Source organism: Lissotriton vulgaris, chromosome 2_1 (assembly GCF_964263255.1).
Source record: "Lissotriton vulgaris chromosome 2_1, aLisVul1.2, whole genome shotgun sequence".
In the NCBI taxonomy this organism is placed as follows: domain Eukaryota; kingdom Metazoa; phylum Chordata; class Amphibia; order Caudata; family Salamandridae; genus Lissotriton; species Lissotriton vulgaris.
Genome location: NC_141687.1, coordinates 361994482 through 362014807, shown reverse-complemented (window position 1 = coordinate 362014807; position 20326 = coordinate 361994482).

Here is a 20326-nt window from a genome sequence, read left to right as displayed (position 1 = left end):
AGGACAAAGGGTCAAAATTCAGGACACAAATTCAGGACAGGAGGTCAAAATTCAGGACAAAACTTCAGGACAATAGGTACGTTTTACAGACACATCAGAGGTCGCGCAATAGTATATAAGTAAGCCCAGCCATTTCCAAAAGTTTGTAACCATTTGCAAACCTATCCATCATGTATCCTTCCATCTATCATTTCACTCATCCATCCGTTCATCCATCCCCTCATCCATCCTTTCACTCATCCTCCATTATCCATCCATCTATCCACCCTTTCACCCTATCCATCTGTACACTTATCCATCCACTCTTCATCCCATCCATCCACTCATCCATTCAGCCATTTATCCTTTCACCAATCCAGCCATCCTTTCACTTACTAATCCTTCCACCCATCCACTCTTTTAGTCATCCATCCATCCTCCCTTTCTCTCTCCATCGACCCTTTCACTTAGCCTTCCTTCCATCCATCCATCCACCCATCCATCTACTCATCCACTCATGAATCCATCCATTGCCCCTATCACTCATCCATCTATCATTTCACTCCTTCACACATCTATTCATCCTTTTGTCCATCTACCCCCCCTTTCACTCACTCATCCATCCTTAAACCCACCCTTTCACTCATATGTCCATTCATTCACCCTTGCACTTATCAATCCATCAATCCATCCATCATTTCACTCATCCATCTACCCCCATCATCCACCCACCATCCACCCACCCACTCATCCATCCTTTCACCCACCCACCATCCAATCCACTGACCCATCCTTTCACCCATCCACCATCCACCCACCCACTCATCCATCCATCCTTTCACCCACCCACTCATCATCCATCCATCCATCCTTTCACCCACCCATTTATCCATCCATCCATCCCTTCACCCACTCTTCATCCATCCATCCTTTCACCCACCCATCCATCCCTTCACCCACTCTCCATCCATCCATCCTTTCACCCACCCATCATCCATCCATCCATCCGTCCTTCCCCTCATCATCCATCCATCCATCCCCTCATCATCCATCCATCCTTCCCCTCATCATCCGTCCATCCTTTTCCCTCATCATCCGTCCATCCTTTTCCCTCATCATCCATCCATCCTTTTCTCTCATCATCCATCCATCCTTCCCCTCATCATCCATCCATCCTTTTCCCTCATCATCTATCCATCCATCCATCTGTCCTTCCCCTCATCATCCATCCATCCTTCCCCTCATCATCCATCCATCCTTCCCCTCATCATCCATCCATCCTTTTCCCTCATCACCCATCCATCCTTTCCCCTCATCATCCATCCATCCATCCTTTCCCTCATCATCCATCCATCCTTCCCCTCATCATCCATCCATCCTTCCCCTCATCATCCATCCATCCTTTCATCCACCCCCTCATCATCCATCTATTCCCTCATCATCCATCCATCCATCCATCCACCCTTCCCCTCATCATCCATCCTTTCGCCCACCCCCTCCTCATCCATCCATCCATCCTTCCCCTCATCATCCATCCATCCTTCCCCTCATCATCCATCCTTTCCCATCATCCATCCTTCTCCTCATCCATCCTTCCTTTCATCCATCCTTCCCCTCACCCATCCATCCATCCCATCCATTTATCCTGCCCTTCATCCATCCATCCTTCCCCTTACCCATCCATCCATCCATCCATCCCATCCATTTATCCTGCCCCACATCCATCCATCCTTCCCATCCATCCATCCATCCTTCTCCTCATCCATCATCCTTCCCCTCACCCATCCATTTATCCTGCCCCTCATCCATCCATCCTTCATCCTTCCCCTCATCCATCCTTCCTTTCATCCATCCTTCCCCTCACCCATCCATCCATCCCATCCATTTATCCTGCCCTTCATCCATCCATCCTTCCCCTCCATCCATCCATCCTTCCCCTCATCCATTTATCCTTCCCCTCATCCATTCATCCTTCCCCTCCATCCCTCATCCTTCCCCTCATCCATCTTTCCCCTCATCAATCATCCAGCTACCCTTCCACCCATACATCCAGCTATTTACATTTTCTCTCCATCCTTCCCCTCACTCATCAATTCATCTATCCTCTCTCATTATCCATTTATTCAATCTTTCATTCATCCATTCACCCTTTCACTAATTCATCCATCCATTCACACATCCCTTCACTTACTTACACGCCCACCTTTCCATATTAATTTTGAGCTGAGCCCTTTTGAGAAGAGGCCCATCAAGAACTTCACCCTCGCTGCAGGACTGGAACAGAAGCCACCCAGGGCGGAGACAGGATCCACCACAGGGGGGGACAAGAGCCATCACAGGCGGGGGTGGACTGGAGCCACAACATGGGGGGACAGGAGCAGGAGTCATCACAGGAGAGGGAACGTGATCCACCAGGGTGGGCACAGGGGTGGGCATGCAGTATTCTAGTATCATCTTGGGCTTCTCGCCCCCTCCTGCACAAGACAACGAGAAGACAGGCTCTCTGTCCAAAATGCCATCCCCCACTGTGATATACAGTACTTACAGGAGATACTCCGAGAGAACTGATTGAACTGATTGTCCTCCATACTTTGTTAATCAGTGTGGGTGCGATTGTGCCATTTCTTTATTGTATTACATTATGCATGTTTGAAGAACCGAGGTTTGCTTACAAATTAGTGACAGTAATTAAGCTCGGTGAAGAGAAGCAGGTGCTGCCTCGGTGTAATCGGGGGTGTAATCTGGCCGAGTCTAGGATGTTTGGGGCCCTGGGTAGAAATGGAATGTGTGAGCCCCCCTCTAAATAGCAGATACAAGACGCATTCAGGGTTGTTTGCGTGTGAATGGATGCCCCCTGCTCCTGAACCTGCAGCCCCTCCCTCTGTCACCTTCAAGCACCTCTTAACAGCTCATCAGGGGCTGGAGGTGTGAGGGTTGCCATCCCGCTGTGCCTCTACGGTGCTGCTGGGGGTCTGAGCTTTCACACAGCATCGGAGCAGCCACTCGCCCACCCGGAAATGCTTTATTTGTGCGATTTTGATTTAGCAGGGTGGACGGCGTCCACCCTGAAAAACCCTCGGAAATAAGTGGGGGGATGCCGTCCACCCGCGTGGTACCCCGACTCGTGCCCTGGGTTTGAATCCCAGCAAAATAAATGTTGCAAGCCTGTAACCGATTAGCCCTGAACTTTTGGGGAGTCGATTTTGAGAACAACACCTTTCGATTGGTGTAAGCACTGATAGAGTTCATAGAATTTGTAGTATGTTTACAACTCTTTATGAGTTTAGTTGTTTACACTACAAGGAATACCCCCTTGGGGGGGAAAGTCTAGCGTCAGCAGGGATATTGTACACATGTTAAATACTGGCTCATCACAGGAGTGCTGTTCGCCCCGGGGGGGGGCGTTCATGAGCCACAGATCACACCTGCAATTTAAACCGCCAGGACGCTGCGGAGCAGGGCTGATGCTTTGGGACTCTACGTCCGAGTAAGCTGGACGCGGGTAGGGTGCCAGGGTCCTCACTAACAGAAGGTGGCTCATTCACAGGCCTTACACAGTCTGGGGGTTAGAGCTGTCTGCGGTCCCGACATGAGGGGCAGAAATAGCGGGCCATGGGCTGCGGCCACCAAAAATTTATTCGTTTCGTTCGGGAGGCAAGTGAGCTGGATCTACGGGCCCGCTGCCTGGTTGTGCGTTGTCCCGGGCCCACGACAGTGGTCGCAGGGTGCGGGCCACGGGAACGTGGGGGCCCTCCTCGTCACGACAGGAACTATGGTGCCCGCCCCAGAAATTAGCGTGCTGGGGCAGCAACAGACGCACCGGTTTGCAGGCGCTAGTGGGTAGGGTGCCGCCAGAGTGTGCTGCCCCCCCCCCCCCCAACCCGGTTCTAGCCAGGCCGCCTCCGGCCTAGCAAAACAAAAGATGGAAGGCACGACCTGGCAAGTCAGGGGCGTGCGTTGCATGGGTCTGGGTGGGCGGGGCTTGGGCAGGTTCCGGTCCAAATGAGCAGGGGCCAGGACTGTGGTTGTCGCCTTTTCCCATTGGTGGTTCCGGCAGCACCCCAGGTTGAACTGAGGAGAGGGAAAGCAACAGGATTCCTGATCTCTCAGGAGACAGGGCGGGTGTGCTGAACTATTTTGAATGAGGGACAAGGTGTAAGTGATGCCGCCGGATCGCAACTTGTGTATCAGGGGAAGATCAATTAAGCAACATTGCCTTATGTGTAGGTCCCGGGCCAGGTTCCAGATTGAGATATTGTAGACTCAATCTATCCTCTCCTTGTGCATGGTCCGGTAGTCACACGCCTGGGTTTGGCCTAAGGCCATGCACCACACACCTGGTTTGTGAATGGCATGATCTTGTTCCATCAGGTGGCTTCAACAGGCACGGGTGTTTTCTTTGATTGCTTTGAACAGCAGTGAGGGAGCTCCAGGATTGCCTCGCCATTGTCTTGTTTCACAGAGCAAGGGAAGAGAACGAATAGTGCCATGTGAGACGTTTTTATGTTAGGATTGCCGATTCTGGTAGCTCGTGGTCTCATGTGTAATGTAGCGCTGGCCAATGCGGATTCTAGTTTAGCACATTATTGGCCGTTTCTATGTATGTGTCACCGTGAACAGCTCCAGGTCAGAACTTGTGTTTACACTGCCTTCAGTTGGCATTGCGGTGAGTCTGCCTTGGCTGTAACCGGACAGGGTGCCCTGGGTGGGCTTGTAGTGGGGCTGAACCTTGCATTCATACAGAGTTAAGTTAGCATGAGCTTATTAGAAGTTTAAACGCCATTTTACTCTTTGCTTTCTTTTGCACACAGCACACACGTTAGTTATTGTTTCACGTTAGGCTGAGAGTTTTGCTTCACCTGAGAATAACTTGTTTTTCCACATTGCTAGACTTGCCTCGTAAGCATAGTCTGAACAGTGAGTGCCGAGGCCTTCAAGGTTATCAACGCTGTTGCTTTTGTTCGAACTGATCAGCGCACGTTCTAGACATAACATATATGCAGCTGCGGACAGCTCAGATACTGGCGCCTTTATTAATGCACTGTGTAGGCATGATTGAACACTCTTGGAGAACATTCATATAATGAGAGCTTGTGCTGAACTCGATGTGATTCACTCCTGCTAAACTCTGAGGTATGGGGTCGCCAGTGCAAGCCTAAGAGACCTTCTGTAGGTATAAAATAACCTACTAATAAGGGAGGGTGAATATAGGTATGTATTTAACCTGTTTCCATTAAGCATTATAACATGCTTTCTCCCTTTGTATTTTATGGAATAGTAACTATAATGATAATCTTATTTCTTATCATATGTCTGCTTGTATTAGCTAGGATGCTACACCTGAGATCACGGCGTTGAAATAAACATTTTAAACTTGCTTGTGTCTCCCTTTACTCCCTGTTCTGGACTGGTATGAGAGTATAACGAAAGAGTGCTCGTGTTTTCCACCTTACCTGAGGTATCCTAAGTCGCATGTTCTGGGTTGTCTAATCATTGGTGACTTTGCTATAGGACGAAGAGCTAATGTGACACTGATGCTAGTCTGGTAGGGAATTTTGGGTACTAAGGTGAGTTTTGATACACCCTAATTCACTGAGGTCCTGAGTCTCTGTGCACAGTTCTGTGACCGAGCAGAATCCCTGCAACATGGCGCCCATATGTTGGTGGCCTTATTTCATGACGCTTGAGTAGTGCTTATATCAGTCCTTAACCTCCTCACTATTGTTTCCAGTTAACAGTGGTGACGGATAAACCTACCTATAGTTACATAGGTTTTTTCGAGCTTGAATCTTTCAAAACGGTTTCCTTTTGAATTACTACCCAGTTGTGGTACATTGTTTTGCATTGTACCTTTCTTAACTGTGTCGCTATGGCTGACGTTGACATACTGCAGCATAGTCGCATTGCGGTCCGCAATCATTTGCATGCTTATAACGTTGGCTCGGAGGGCATGGCGGTTATTTTAGTGGCGAGTGCTGAGGTAGCTTACCCGTTTGAGATCTTCTACTCATGGGTGAGATTTCCACCTGTGGATGCAGCTACTCAGGTGTTTCACGCTTACACTCACACAGTTGTGCCCGGGGAATATGTTCCTTAAAGAACACAGGAAATTCCGATTTCTGCATGGCATCACCACGTTTGGTTTAATGGCGCCCTTCCCCACAGTTTAACAGCCATTAGATTAGGTCCTTTGTCCATTCCAGGCACTTCTTGGCCTGTTTTGGCTGGATTTACCCTGCAACCTCGTGCGGGGGTTGTCCCAGTTGCTGACTTGAGGCCCCTATACAACTCCCCAAGTGGAGTTATTAGGGCCTTGGTTCAATATATTACCTGGAATTTCCAGGGCGGGGCCCCTGGTGTTGCGACGCTCCCAGCTGGACCGAGCGGGATGAAGCTTAGAACCGTCATGGTTAATGCAGTTATGGACAAGCGTCCCCATGACAAGGATGATATGCCTTTCTGGCTTGCCGAGAAATTTGACCAGCTGGAAGCAGTTTTTCCTAATTCGAGTCCTGTGGAAAAACACAGAATTCTTACAATTAGTTTGCCCAAGGACTTGGTGCCTGAAGCCGGTGACTGCGAGTCATGGGGTTTCATTTTTTCAGCAGTGTACACGAGGTGCTTCGGTTGTGTCAATGGCTGTCCTGCCGACAGTCATCAAACGCGTTCAGGATGAACACGGACCTGAGGCTGCGGTTGAATTGGGAATGAGACTCGTTGGCTCATTTGATGTAGTTTCTGATCTCGTCCTTTCTAATATAAAGGGAGATGCAGTGAACTTCCAAATGTCTAATGCCTAGCGCAAGGTCCCCGATGCCCATAAACCCCGTCAGTTACCGAGAATTATTACTGCGGCTTTTAAGACGATAGGCCGTAATAGTTTAGGTGTCAAGCCCTTTTCTGCTAAAGATAAAAAACAGACTCAGGGGGCGAAGTCTGAAAAAGACGATCAACCCAAAGCTCCAAAGCAAAATTGGAACAAAAACAAGAAACAGGAAAAACAACAACAGAAACAGGAGTCCCGTCCAACATCACCTGTGTCTGCGTCTACTGAGCACTCTTATGACTTGTGCGACCGCGCTACGATTAAGTCACCTGATCGATTTCAGGTTCCTGATCAACGTTCTCCTCATTCTTTACAGGACACATCGGCCTCATCGTCCGTTGGTGGAGGCAACGGCAGAGGAAGTGGTGGCCAGCAGAGTCACGACCAGCCCCGCCCAAAAGACGGAAAAGGCAAGCAGGACGATTCTTCACAGAAAAGACCCCAGTTTCAGAAAAAGAAAGTTGCCGCTTTAACAGCGAGATATGCCACAGATAGTGAGAACGCAGATTCAGAATCAGACGTGGGCGCTGACGCTATTGGACAGCGCGGCGGAGATTACCATAGAGCGAGAGGTCATAGTTTCTCTTTTAGAGAGAATCAACCCAGATGCGTGTTCATATGTGGATGACATTTATCTCACAGATAACGAGATATGGGCGTATCTGTGCCACGTTGACCGCATCATTTGCAATATGGGGGACTTCGGTTACAAATTTAACTTTGCAAAGTCTCACATTGCAGAGTACACAGTGTTGTTCCTAGGCTATGAGCTCAACAACGAAGGTCGAGGATTGGCTCCTCACTTCTTGGAGAAATGCGCACAACTGCGCGCTCCTATAACATTGAAAAAATTGCAATCCTTGCTGGGACTTTTGAATTTCGGGCGTACTTACATTCCCGAGTATGCCCAGCATATCAAGCCTTTATATGCGTTGATACAACCTACTTTTACCAAATCGTGCTGGCTGCCTGAACATTCTGCCGTTTTGCAATCTTTGCAGGCTGATATGTTTGAATCTAAATTCTTACTGACTCGTGATAACCACACCAACCTGGTGATACCAATTGTACCTGGGGTGGTGGGTTTCACGTACCTTACTTTTAACGAAGGGGACACAGTACCTATCGCTTACAAGTCACATTTGTACACTTCTGCTGAAATGCGGTTTTCCACTGTGGAAAAAGTTTTGACAGCAGTGCAAATGGCGATTCTAAAGGAACGCTCACTGACGCAAGGAAAACGCATGTTTGTTGTTACCCCGTATCCTGCCTTGGAGGCAGTGACAAAAGCTAGTGTACCAAATTCTAAAGCTTTGCACCGACGGTGGATACAATGGGCTACATCATTGACGTCTCCGGATATCACGTTCATTTTTGATGTCTCCTTACGGTCGCAGGAGTATTTGCAGTATAAATTTGTTCATCCTGCCCGTTTGACTATGCGCCCATTAGAAGATTTCCATTGTATCATTTACACTGATGGTTCTGCGCAAGTTGTGCATGGGTCTAAGCATGCATACGTCTCAGCTTGCACTATTGTGGTTGGTACCATGGTGGATGGAGAATTCAAGTCCGATGTCGTGCATACACAGACATTATGGAAAGGGAAGACCACTCGGTCCCCCCGAACGTATGGATGGGTGCCCCGATCCCCCCGGGAAACCGTTGTGGGCGGGGGGCGTGTTTCGGCTGGTATGCCCAAAGCAGCGTAGCCGTGCACGCCATTCCCGCCCAGAAGGGGTTGTCCTAGACACCCGCCCGGAAGTCCGCGCACGGATGGGCGTACCTGAGGCGGGCCCCCGCCCTCCCGCAGATGGATAAATAGAGCGGGAATCCAACGAAGCTTCCTCTTGTTCCAGTGCTCTGAAGGCTGCACCCCTCGTCGCTCGTGAGCCCTCGAAGGAACAAGCGGCAATTTTGAGAACTTTTAATCTTTGTTGTTTCTCTTCCAGTGTCAGGCGTGTGGAAGGTCTAGACCCTGTGGACTAGGTCGAGCGGAGTAACCGAGAGCATGTCTGGCAAGAAAGCGGGAAAGAGCTCCAAGATGGAGAAGATGCTACGCACCTTGGTGAACCGAGTAGCGGTGATGGACCGGAAAATGGGTAAAGTGGACGCAATCGGTCGAGGCTTAGCGGACGTCAAGAAGCAGATGGCAGCCCAGAACACCCTCTCGGGGCGGCCTAAGAAGGTCATAGGGCCGGCCTTGCCGGATGTCGCCCCGAAGGGTAAGGGTAAGAGAAATAAGGGGAGGGCGGGTTCTGGGGAGGTCCCAATCCCAGAAATCCCTCCATCGAGCCCGGGCGCGGACAGCCCAGTCGCGCCGGTGGGTAGCCCGGTACCAGGTCCGGTGGGTTTACCAATCCCCGTAGTAATAACGCCAGTTGGGGATGACCAAATGCCCCCGGAACTGGCCCTTCAGTTGGCTGCAGTATTACCTTGGCTAAAGAAGGGAGCAGAGGGATCTGTGGCTGCGGGTGATCCGGCTGAGGAAGCTAGACTAATTATTGAGCAGTTGCGGCAGTCAAGGGATGCCGGGACAGCGAATGTACCTTATATTCCCCCACAGGTAGCGACGGGGGTCACGACGGATGGTGGTCGAGCGAAGACAACGGACACGGCGGCTGAACCCGGTAAGAGACCATTGCCATTGGTAGGGGAGAGTTCAGTGCCTTCGAGGCGGGAAAGTTTGTCTCAGCACATTCCGGCGGCCACGAAGGAAATGATATGGGGGGACAAATACATCAATATGTTTTCACTTTTGACTGACCATCGAGAGATGGAATATGCAAAGACCCAGAAGGATTTATGGCACCCCAGCGTATGGCGGGCCAAGATGGCGGAATTCAGGGTCGACAAGACCATGGTGAACTGGGTCAGGGCCTTTTCTGTTTTCACTGCAGTAATGGGGGAGCGTAAACCTGAAGTGTTGCCCGACTTAACATGTTATCAGAACAGGATCATGAATTTCTATGCAATGTACGGGGGAAACGAATGGAAGGGATATGACGTTAATTTTAGAAAGGCAAAGGAGTTTAACGAGGCTTTAACATGGGATTGTCTGGACACGGTGTCCTGGCATAATCAACTGTTGCCGGGACCCGCGGGAACGTCAGTGCCGAGCACGAGCGTTTCTGGGACATTCCAACAGAAGCCGGCACAGCCCTTTCGGACGAACCCCGGGGGGGAGCCGCATCCCAGGTCCGGCGGGAATGGAGGCAAGCGGGGGGTTTGTTGGGGATTCAACAAAGGAACCTGTACCAGGCCTCAAGGAACGTGTAGGTTCCGGCACGCTTGTTCGGGCTGTGGGAATTCCTCACACCCTGAAACTAGCTGCCGCTCCAAGTCCAATGGGGCGGGAGGAAGGGGGGGATCCAAGCAGGGTTGAGGTGGTGCCTTGGAAGCAAACATCTTCGCCCATCGATATCTTGGCTTTGACCCCCTGGCTGAACCGATAGCCAGATCATGTATCCGCCGGGATTTTGAGGAATGGCTTTCTGTATGGCTTCAGAATCCCGGCGGGAAATTTTCGGGGGAGCCCCTTCTGTAAGAACCAACTGTCTATTCAACATAACCCGGCGGTGGCCGCCATGAAAATAACGAAAGAGGTCAGCCTGCCCACCAGTGTCGGAATTTGTGTGTTCACCTCTAGGAGTGGTCCCGAAGAAGGACCCGGGGGAGTATAGACTCATTCACAATCTGTCGGCCCCTAAGGGGGCCTCGGTGAATGAGGCCATTGACCCTGAGGTGTGCTCAGTTCGATACGCATCGTTCGATGATGCCGTCGTTCTGCTGAATCGCCTGGGCCCCGGTGCACTGTTGGCAAAATCAGACATCGAATCGGCATTCAGGTTGCTCCCGGTACATCCTCAGGACCAGCGCTTGTTGGGATTCACGTTTCAAGGGAAGTATTTCATGGATAAATGTATGCCCATGGGTTGTTCAATTTCATGTGCCTATTTTGAAATGTTCAGCTCCTTTTTGGAATGGGCGTTCACCGAGGCCACTGGGCATAGACGGGTGATGCATTATCTAGATGACTTCCTTTTTCTAGGTCCGGCGGACACTGCGGAATGTGCGCATACACTACGGGACTTCTGCACACTCATGCGTGAGTTTGGGGTCCCATTAGTGCCAGGTAAGACGGTGGGGCCATCTACCTCACTAGAGTTTCTGGGAATTGAGCTCGACTCAGTGGAAGGATGTTTCCGTCTGCCAATTGAGAAGATGGCCAAGTTCAGGGCTTCCTTGATACAATGTCTCAGTAAGGACAAGGTGACCCTACACCAGTTACAACAGACAGTGGGTCAGCTTAATTTTGCCTTAAAAGTGATACCGATGGCTCGCCCGTTCTCGCGTTCCATTGCGCAAGCTATGGTAGGCCTCAAGGAAGGTCACCACCGCACTAGACTGTCGGCAGAGGTTCGCCAGGACATGCGCATTTGGTTGGCATTCCTGGCGGATTTCAACGGTCGAGTGGCGTGGAACAAACCCCCAGCATCGTCTGCCGAATTGGGTTTGTGGACCTACTCGGCTGGGAGCGTGGAATTTGGCGCAATTTTTGGTAACCGGTGGTCGGCGCAAACATGGCCGACGTGGTGGCACTCAAGTGGCCTAACAGGTAACATTGGGTTCTTGGAGCTATTCCCCATTTGGGTGGCTCTGCTGGCATGGCCGGAAGACTTTAGGAACCGCTCAGTGGTGTTTTGGTCAGACAACATGACGGTGGTCGAGTGTATTAATCACCAGGCAGCACGCTGCAAGTGGATATTGAGATTGTTGAAAGAAATTGTATTGCGATGCATGAGATTGAATGTACAATTCAGGGCAAAACATGTGCCGGGTGTACTGAATAATGCAGCTGGTGCACTCTCTCGTTCACACATGCAGGCTTTCAGGGGTTATCTACCCACAGCGGAACTAGTGACGGCACCGTTCCCCGAAGCACTATGGCAGATCGGTGCCACGGATTACAAGACCTCTTGGCAGCCAGCTTAGCGCCCAGGACAAGGAAAGCTTATGAAGGAGCGTTTCGTTCATACTGCGCCTCTTTAGGGCCGGTGGGGAGCCATAGCTGGGGGCGGGAAGAATCCTTCCTCGGGTTTTTGGTGGCACTTCATAAGGAAGGCCGATCGGCGGCAACTGCCAACAGATATAGGGCAGCGATATCATTCATGGCACAACTCCATGGGATACGGGACCCAACGGGTTCCTTCTTAGTCAGGAAGGCGCTCCGCGGTTGGCAGCGCCTGGAAGGTCGCATACAAGATACAAGGCACCCGATTGGGCTAGACAGGTTGTCCCTGCTACTAGCAAAACTGGATGAGACATGCTCCTCGCCCAGCGAGGTAATTCTGTTCCGAGCGGCTTTTGCATTGGCATTCCACGGGGCCATGCGGGTAAGTGAACTCGTAGCAAGGAACAAGAAGGATGTTGAGGGAGGTCTATGCAGGGATCATGTTCAAGTACGGGGTGACTCTCTGCTGATCTCGATAGCCAGGTCCAAGACAGACCAGGAAGCTTTGGGGAATAGTGTGGTTTTGCAGCGCGCCCAAGGGAGCTCCAGTTGTCCCATAAGGTACTTAGAGGACTACCTGGCACAGAGGTCGACAACATGGGGGTGGACCCTGCTTAGACACAAGGATGGCACCCCCTGACGAGATTTCAGTTCCGGAGGGTGCTGGCAATTACGATTGCTGCGGCGGGCTTGAACCCGTGCGATTTTGGGACCCACTCATTCAGAATAGGGGCCGCTACTGAGGCTACGGCTCGGGGTCTGGGTGCGGAAGAAGTGAAGCAGTTAGGCCGTTGGTCCTCGAACTGTTTCAAGAGGTATGTGCGACTGCACATGTTGTAAAAGACTGATGAAATGCACTCACGCTTGTTGTCTTTTATTTGGATTACAGTTTCGCAAGCCTGTGACGCGGGGCGGAAATTGGGATCGACCCAACACCAGAGGACCAGCGGTCAAGGATCACCGACTGGAGATCAAGTGGTATGGGTCGTGGGCCACTCATATGTGAGGCGTGCCGGGGACGTATTCAAGGCAGGTGACGCGACTCACGCATCTGGGGAATACGGGTTCAGAGTGACCTTCCATGGGAAGGGAGGCCTCTGTTTTGACCAATTTCAAACCTTTGTGGAGGAACTCTTAGGGCGGCAAAGGTCACCGCCATCTGTAATCATAGTGCACCTGGGAGGCAATGACTTGGTAAGACTGGGAAGACGGGTGTTAGTTGAACACATATTGTTGGCAGTCAGCTGGTTGGCTAGGAGGCTCCCAGGGTGTACGATTGCATGGTCCCACATGATCCCCAGAAGAATCTGGCGGGGGGTATCTCTGTGACGGCGTTGAACCACTCGGTAAAGAGGGTCAACAACAAAATTGAGAAATTGTTTCGCTCCGCGCATTTGCAAAGCATTCCCCATGGGTGTATTCGGGGTGATCGCTGTTATTTGAATGACAGGGTTCACCTGTCCAGGGCTGGGAATGATTTACTCATAGGAGACTTCATAGCATGGCTAGTGGCATTGAGGAGACATGACCTTTAGGAGGTGTGGGGGGGCCGGATAGTCGGTCAACTATCCGGCCTGTGGCGGTAAGGTCATGATCGGTGAGCAGTGATTTGAAGGTCCCTAGGGGGGGCGCCACCCAGTACGGATGGGAGCGCCCGGGGGGAGGCGGCCATTGGCCCCTCCCACGGGGAGGCGGCACCCACTACGGATGGGTCGCCTAGGGGGAGACGGCCATAGGCCCCTCCCAAGGGGAGATGGCTATATGCCCCTCCTACGAATTTCCCGGGGGTCGGATATCCGCTCCGGCGGAAGAGAGTGTGGGGAAGGGGTGGAGTCCACGCTGTCCTTCTTACGGATACCTCGCACGAGAACTCGGACGACCTTTAAGATGGCGTCGAGTGAAAGGGGGCCCCCACGACAAGGGAAGTTACAGTTGGCAGCGAGGGTAAAGTCCTCTGCGCATGCGCCACTCACACCGTGAGGGCGGGAATTTGGTAGTAGGGATCTGACACCGGTTAAGACCTTGCCGTTGGCCCTTAATGCTAGGATGTACAATTTTATTTTAGGATGGTATGCATTTTCAGGATGCTAGACTCGGCTAGGAAACTTTTGTATTAGAGATCTGTTAAGGTTAGCCAAAGAACTTGTCTTCATCAAAATGTAATGGAAGTAAAATTGTACATAATTCATGCAACGTTTTAATTTAAAGTTTTAAATTTTGTTTCATATTTTAATAAATACGGCCGGGGGGGTAACTCCCCCCCGCCTTCCAAAAGTTCAAACTTGTGTCTGTCTCCTCCCATGGGGAATTGCTGTTGGGAGGGGGTGGCGGGCATCCCGGCCCATATGGAAAGGGAAGACCACTCGGTCCCCCCGAATGTATGGATGGGTGCCCCGATCCCCTCGGGAAACCGTTGTGGGCGGGGGCGTGTTTCGGCTGGTATGCCCAAAGCGGCGTAGCCGGTGCACGCCCTTCCCGCCCAGAAGGGGTTGTCCTAGACACCCGCCCGGAAGTCCGCGCACGGATGGGCGTACCTGAGGCGGCCCCTGCCCTCCCGCAGATGGATAAATAGAGCGGGAATCCAACGAAGCTTCCTCTTGTTCCAGTGCTCTGAAGGCTGCACCACTCGTCGCTCGTGAGCCCTCGAAGTAACAAGCGGCAATTTTGACCCACCCACCAGCCCCTTTTTGCAATGTTTTTTGTTTGAATAAAGTAATTGTTGGTGTTATTCGAATGTATTAAAAAGATACAGTCACTTTTGCATCATGGAGGTATGCCTTTGATTGAATAAATGTTTGTAGGACTTTTTTCCTTTGTAGAAAAGTAGAGGAACGTATCGAATAATAAAATTGTCTTGTGCTTTAGGACTTTTTTCCCTTTGTAGCAATGTCAAAGTTAATGAATTGGCAAGCTGTTGCAGATTAGGCGTATTTTCTTTCCTTAGTAGGTAAAACAACTGTCATATTTATTTTGGTCGTGCGGTAAGGTCATGATCGGTGAGCAGTGATTTCAAGGTCCCTAGGGGGGGCGCCACCCAGTACGGATGGGAGCGCCCGGGGGGAGGCGGCCATTGGCCCCTCCCACGGGGAGGCGGCACCCACTACGGATGGGTCGCCTAGGGGGAGAAGCCATAGGCCCCTCCCAGGGGGAGACGGCTATATGCCCCTCCTACGAATTTCCCGGGGGCCGGATATCCGCTCCGGCGGAAGAGAGTGTGGGGAAGGGGGGGAGTCCATGCTGTCCTTCTTACGTATACCTCGCACAAGAACTCGGATGACATTTAAGATGGCGTCGAGTGAAAGGGGGCCCCCACGACAAGGGAAGTTACAGTTGGCAGCGAGGGTAAAGTCCTCTGCGCATGCGCCACTCACACCGTGAGGGCGGGAATTTGGTAGTAGGGATCTGACACCGGTTAAGACCTTGCCGTTGGCCCTTAATGCTAGGATGTACAATTTTATTTTAGGATGTTATGCATTTTCAGGATGCTAGACTCGGCTAGGAAACCTTTTTATTAGAGATCTGTTAAGGTTAGCCAAAGAACTTGTCTTCATCAAAATGTAATGGAAGTAAAATTGTACATAATTCATGAAACGTTTTAATTTAAAGTTTTAAATTTTGTTTCATATTTTAATAAATACGGCCGGGGGGGTAACTCCCCCCGCCTTCCAAAAGTTCAAACTTGTGTCTGTCTCCTCCCATGGGGAATACTGTTGGGAGGGGGTGGCGGGCATCCCGGCCCATAGGGGACTGTACCGCCCAGTTAGCGGAGCTTCGTGCTCTGATGCTTGCATTGGAGTACGCAGACCCTGGTGTGACTACTGTTATTGTGAGTGACTCTTACAACTGTGTCCAGTCTTACAATGTTCTTTTGGACTCAAAACGATTATCATGACTCCAAAGGTAGCACAATAAAACACAAAATGATCTGGGTCCGAGTGGCTGAACTTAAGAGCAGCTGCCACTCGTGCATGTAATTCATACTCTTGGTCATCAGCGTGTGGGAGTTCACGCTGTTGGCAATAGTTTGGCCGATGAGACCGCGAAAACAGTAGTTTCAACATATTTGGTTGCTACAGTTACACGTTCCAAAAGTAAGATTGATGATGACATTTTGGCAGCAATTGCCGCTACTGAGAAGGGAAGTAAATATCCTACTAGATTTCCTTCAAAGTATTCTTATCATTTAAGTCCTGATAAAATTCCTTATGTGAAAATACCAGACGTTGGAGACAGATTGATTCCCAACCCGGACCGCAGGTCAGCTTTGATTACAGCTGCCCACGAAGGTGTTGCATCCGCACATGTGGGCGTTTCGGCTTCTGTATCTCAGCTACAACTTCACTTTTGGTGGCGGGACTGTACAAACAGACGCGTGATTATGTCCTTCAATGAGACATTTGTAAGTAGATAAAGCCTTCGTCTGCTGCGCATCCGCCCCAAACACAGTTGTACATTTCTAATAAACCACTTGGTTGTGTTTATTTGGATCACTGTGGTCCCTTTTCTTCTGATACTGCGTATAAGTACATCTTAGTTGCAGTTGATTCTTGCACGCGCTTTGTATGGGTGTGACCCCACCGGAGTGCTGATTCACGAACTGTCATAAGAGATTTGCGTGTCTTTGTGGGAATTTTTGTGTGTGGCACCTTCCATTCAGACCAGGGTCCAGCGTTCGCCTTTAAGGCATACAAGGATGCCATGAGTTCATTGGGGGTCCAAGTCAAATTTTCGTCTCCATACCGACCTGAGGGTAATAGTGTTGTGGAGCGGATGAACCGTGATTTAAAGCAATCATTGACAGCTAGGGATATAGGTACTGGCAGGAACTGGCTGGCCCATCTCAATAGCGCACAGTGTGCACTTAATAATCTCCCTAGAAGGTCTCTGGGTGGACAGACCCCATACGAGATGCTCTTTGGTATCAAAATGTTTGTCCCGGACCTTGAAGGTCTAGACCAGGCGGCGACTGCTGCCCCCTTTAACGTAGATGAACATTGTGATGTTTTACAGAGTCTACAAGAGACGAGAGACAGTCTTGCAAAGGAACACTTGCCCTCCACATCTGATGCTGCATTACAGATTCCGGTAGTTGGCTGGCTACTCAGAGTTGGAGAACTGGTCCGAGAGAAGATCAAGAACAAAAAATATTTTGGTCCCTCATTTCAAGCATCAACAACCTCAGTAAAAGAGGGTCCAAGGACAGGTTTAACGACCCATTTTAGATATATGCCCCGACTGAAACATCAAAATAATAGTTATATCTAGGAGTCGGAAAAGCAAAAAGACTCACTGTGAAAACAAGGCCTCAACACATAAAAGTGATGTGATGTCAGTACTAGATATAAGTGGCGACTGAAAAAAGCAGTGCAAAAAATAATAAGTGTAAGTGAGAAAACAATTAAAATTGGATAATACTGAGTAGATATGAAACTTTAATTTTCTTCTCAGTTTTCCAAATCTAAAAGGTAAAGTGCAAAAACAGATTTAACATAATATCTGTGAGCAATAATGGTCGACATGTTTCAGCATTATGTAGGTGTAGTACCAATGCCTTCTTCAGGACCCGATGTTAGCTACTGCTACTATAAAGTGAAGTTAAAAAGTGTCACCTGCAAGATCCAGGTCAAATTGATCCACCACAGACCATTTGTTGTGGTGATGGTGCTTCACCCCACCTGGCTGCAGCTCAGGTATAGAGGAGCACCGCTCTGTCCGTCGGTGTCTCCGGACCAGCTTCTGTGCTGTCTGAGAAGAAAATGAAAGTTTCATATCTACTCAGTACTATCCAATTTTAATTGTTTTCTCACTTACACTTATTAGTTTTTGCACTGCTTTTTTCAGTCGCCATTTATATCTAGTACTGACATCACATCACTTTTAGTGTCTTGGAACAGCCTCAATAACATCAACAGGCTTTTTTTTCTTTATCTCCTGGGCAAGGAGAACCCAAATGATGTCAACAAGGGTGGTACAGAGTGGCTACTGATGGGAAAATTTACCCATGCCCTCGAGCTTTAGCTCACACATTTGTGTCACACTTGGGTGCATACTTGGGTCTGCATTAACACACTGTTTGTTTTTCCATGTTGAGGCCTTGCCCTCATTTCAAGCTCCAGTTCTGTACTTGGCGTGCAGGGCACAACAACAGTCATTTTACCACCACTTCCAGGTCGAAAGGAAAAAAGGAACATCTCCATTGACAATATCAAATTACCTTGAGTGGCTGATTCTTCTTAGTATGACACCTGCGGTCTCCTGTCCATCGATACTGAGAAATTCTGTTTTGGCTCTGGCTCCTAACAACAGGCCTGACGTTGCCTTAGAGATGCCTGCAGTTTCTAGTCCTTTATTGAATACCCTCCTGATGCTCAACTTGATGAGACTGAGTATACTTACCCCACAAACTTATCGATGCCCGATTTACAAACATGTTTGGTCACTGAGTCCAGATTTTCATTTGACACTAATGCTACGACCTCGAAGTCCCCTTCAAAACTTTCTGTTTTTGCAACATGGTTTAAAAAACATTTTTTGATTCCTCCTTGGACTTACATTTGGTTTGTAATTTTTCAATTTTTTTGTTTATGTCAATTGGATTTGTGGTGTATTTTTTCCGTCTTGTGAATGGACACTACGTTGAAGAGAGGACTGCCATTCGACATATCAATGGAACATTGGCACCCCATTCCTCATCACACAGATTGAAGAGGGACCCGAGTTTTGTAAACATTACTGCTTGGCCCATTTTAGATGGGATTGCATGGGATGCTGTTAAATTTCAGACACATGGTCCCACAGAGGTTATAAATGTCACAAATGTACTAAGAGTTTCTATGGGGGATGTGATAAAACAAAATATACACTCTGATGATTGCGATGTTCAAGCCGTGGAGGCTTTGTTTTTAGGTTTGAAATATTATGTTGCCTTTGATGCTGAGGATTTGTACTTGGATTCTGCTAATTATGGTGATCTGTTCTGTTATCAACACTATGGCAATCACTACCTGCATAAGGCAAAAACAAGGAAGAATATGGTTAATTATACGCAATAGGAACATTGCCCCGCTCCTATGGAAGGCAGCTCAAATTCTTATTTAAAGAGATTCACTTATTTTACTGATTTAAATCAGTCCAATCTTAATTCATTTTATTTTAAGATGACCGAAAAGTCCTCCAAAATTAGACTGACCCACACTATTATTATTATTATGTTTCTTATATAGCGCCAGAATCGACCCCCGAAGGGGTATCTCCGCGCTTGCCTTGGGAACCCGTCCTGGCTTTTCCCTGTGAGATAGCCCCTACAGGGCATCCCCAAGGTGAAAGCCAGGCATCCCGCTGCGGGGGGGCCATTGTGGAGATTAAGCAAGCTTAATGCCCAGAGTTGCAGAGTGTGAACCCATGATTAGGTCAGGCACCGAAGCGAGAATTATCGAGTCCATGGACATTTGAGCTCAAGACCCTGCCGCGTCGGGAATTGAACCCTGGTCCCGGGTCTGTCCTCTGCTTCAGGGTATGCCTGCTCTAACCAGTGAGCCACACTTCTCCACTAAATTATTATATTCCAAGGGGCAAATGTAGGAAGCCGTTTGCGATTCGCAAATGCCGGAATTCGCAGAATTCTGGCATTTGCGAATCGCAAACGGCGTTTTGGTATGTATGGGCCACATAGTAAGTGGACTGTGGCAGCGTCCCTACCGCTTTTTACTAAAGCGCATTTGCGTGTAGCTCGCATGCTTTGTGGCGCGTGAGCATTTTAACTCTTTTAAAACCTGCACAATTGTTTTTCCTCACCTGGCTTGTGAAGGCTGCTTTGCACAGCGTGGTGTATGTGTCCTCCGCATTTTGCTCGGCGGAGCCTCGGTGGGCGGACAAACAGGTGCTGCTGCCTGGCAACGGAGTGCTGGACTCGCCCCTCCCTCCCGCCTCGGTCTGACGCCGGTGATTAGCACCGTTTGAGCAGAGGGCGTGGAGGGTCCGAGACAGGCACTTCCGGCAGGGAACAGCAGCGCTATAGTTGTTGGGACGCTGGGGGGGATATAAGGCGGATGTGCTGTCGGCAGCGCAGCGGGCGCGACGAAGGCGCGCCGGAGTTGCGCCTGAGTTAAGCCCGTCTGCGCCCGTCCGCGGCCGACTGCGGCCCAGGGCCTGTCCCCCTGCCTCTTCATTACACCAAGTCTCCTGGAGTCGAGATGATCTACTTCTCCTCCGCAGAGAGCTGCGTGGACTATGCCCACACAGCATTGAGGCAGGTAACAACGTGGGCTGCAGCCATTGTAATTACACCTTTAACATAGGTAAGGCACAAACCGCATGCCAGCATACTTTGGTATGTGGCCTACTGAATGTACGCTCCCTACGCAAACATTCTCTTGATATCCATGACCTTCTTACTGGAAAACAATGGGATCTGTTTTTCCTCACGGAAACGTGGCTTGACCAAGACTCCATGCCGGAGATCATTGAGGCCATTCCAGAGGGTTACTGTCTGCAAAGGCTAGACAGGA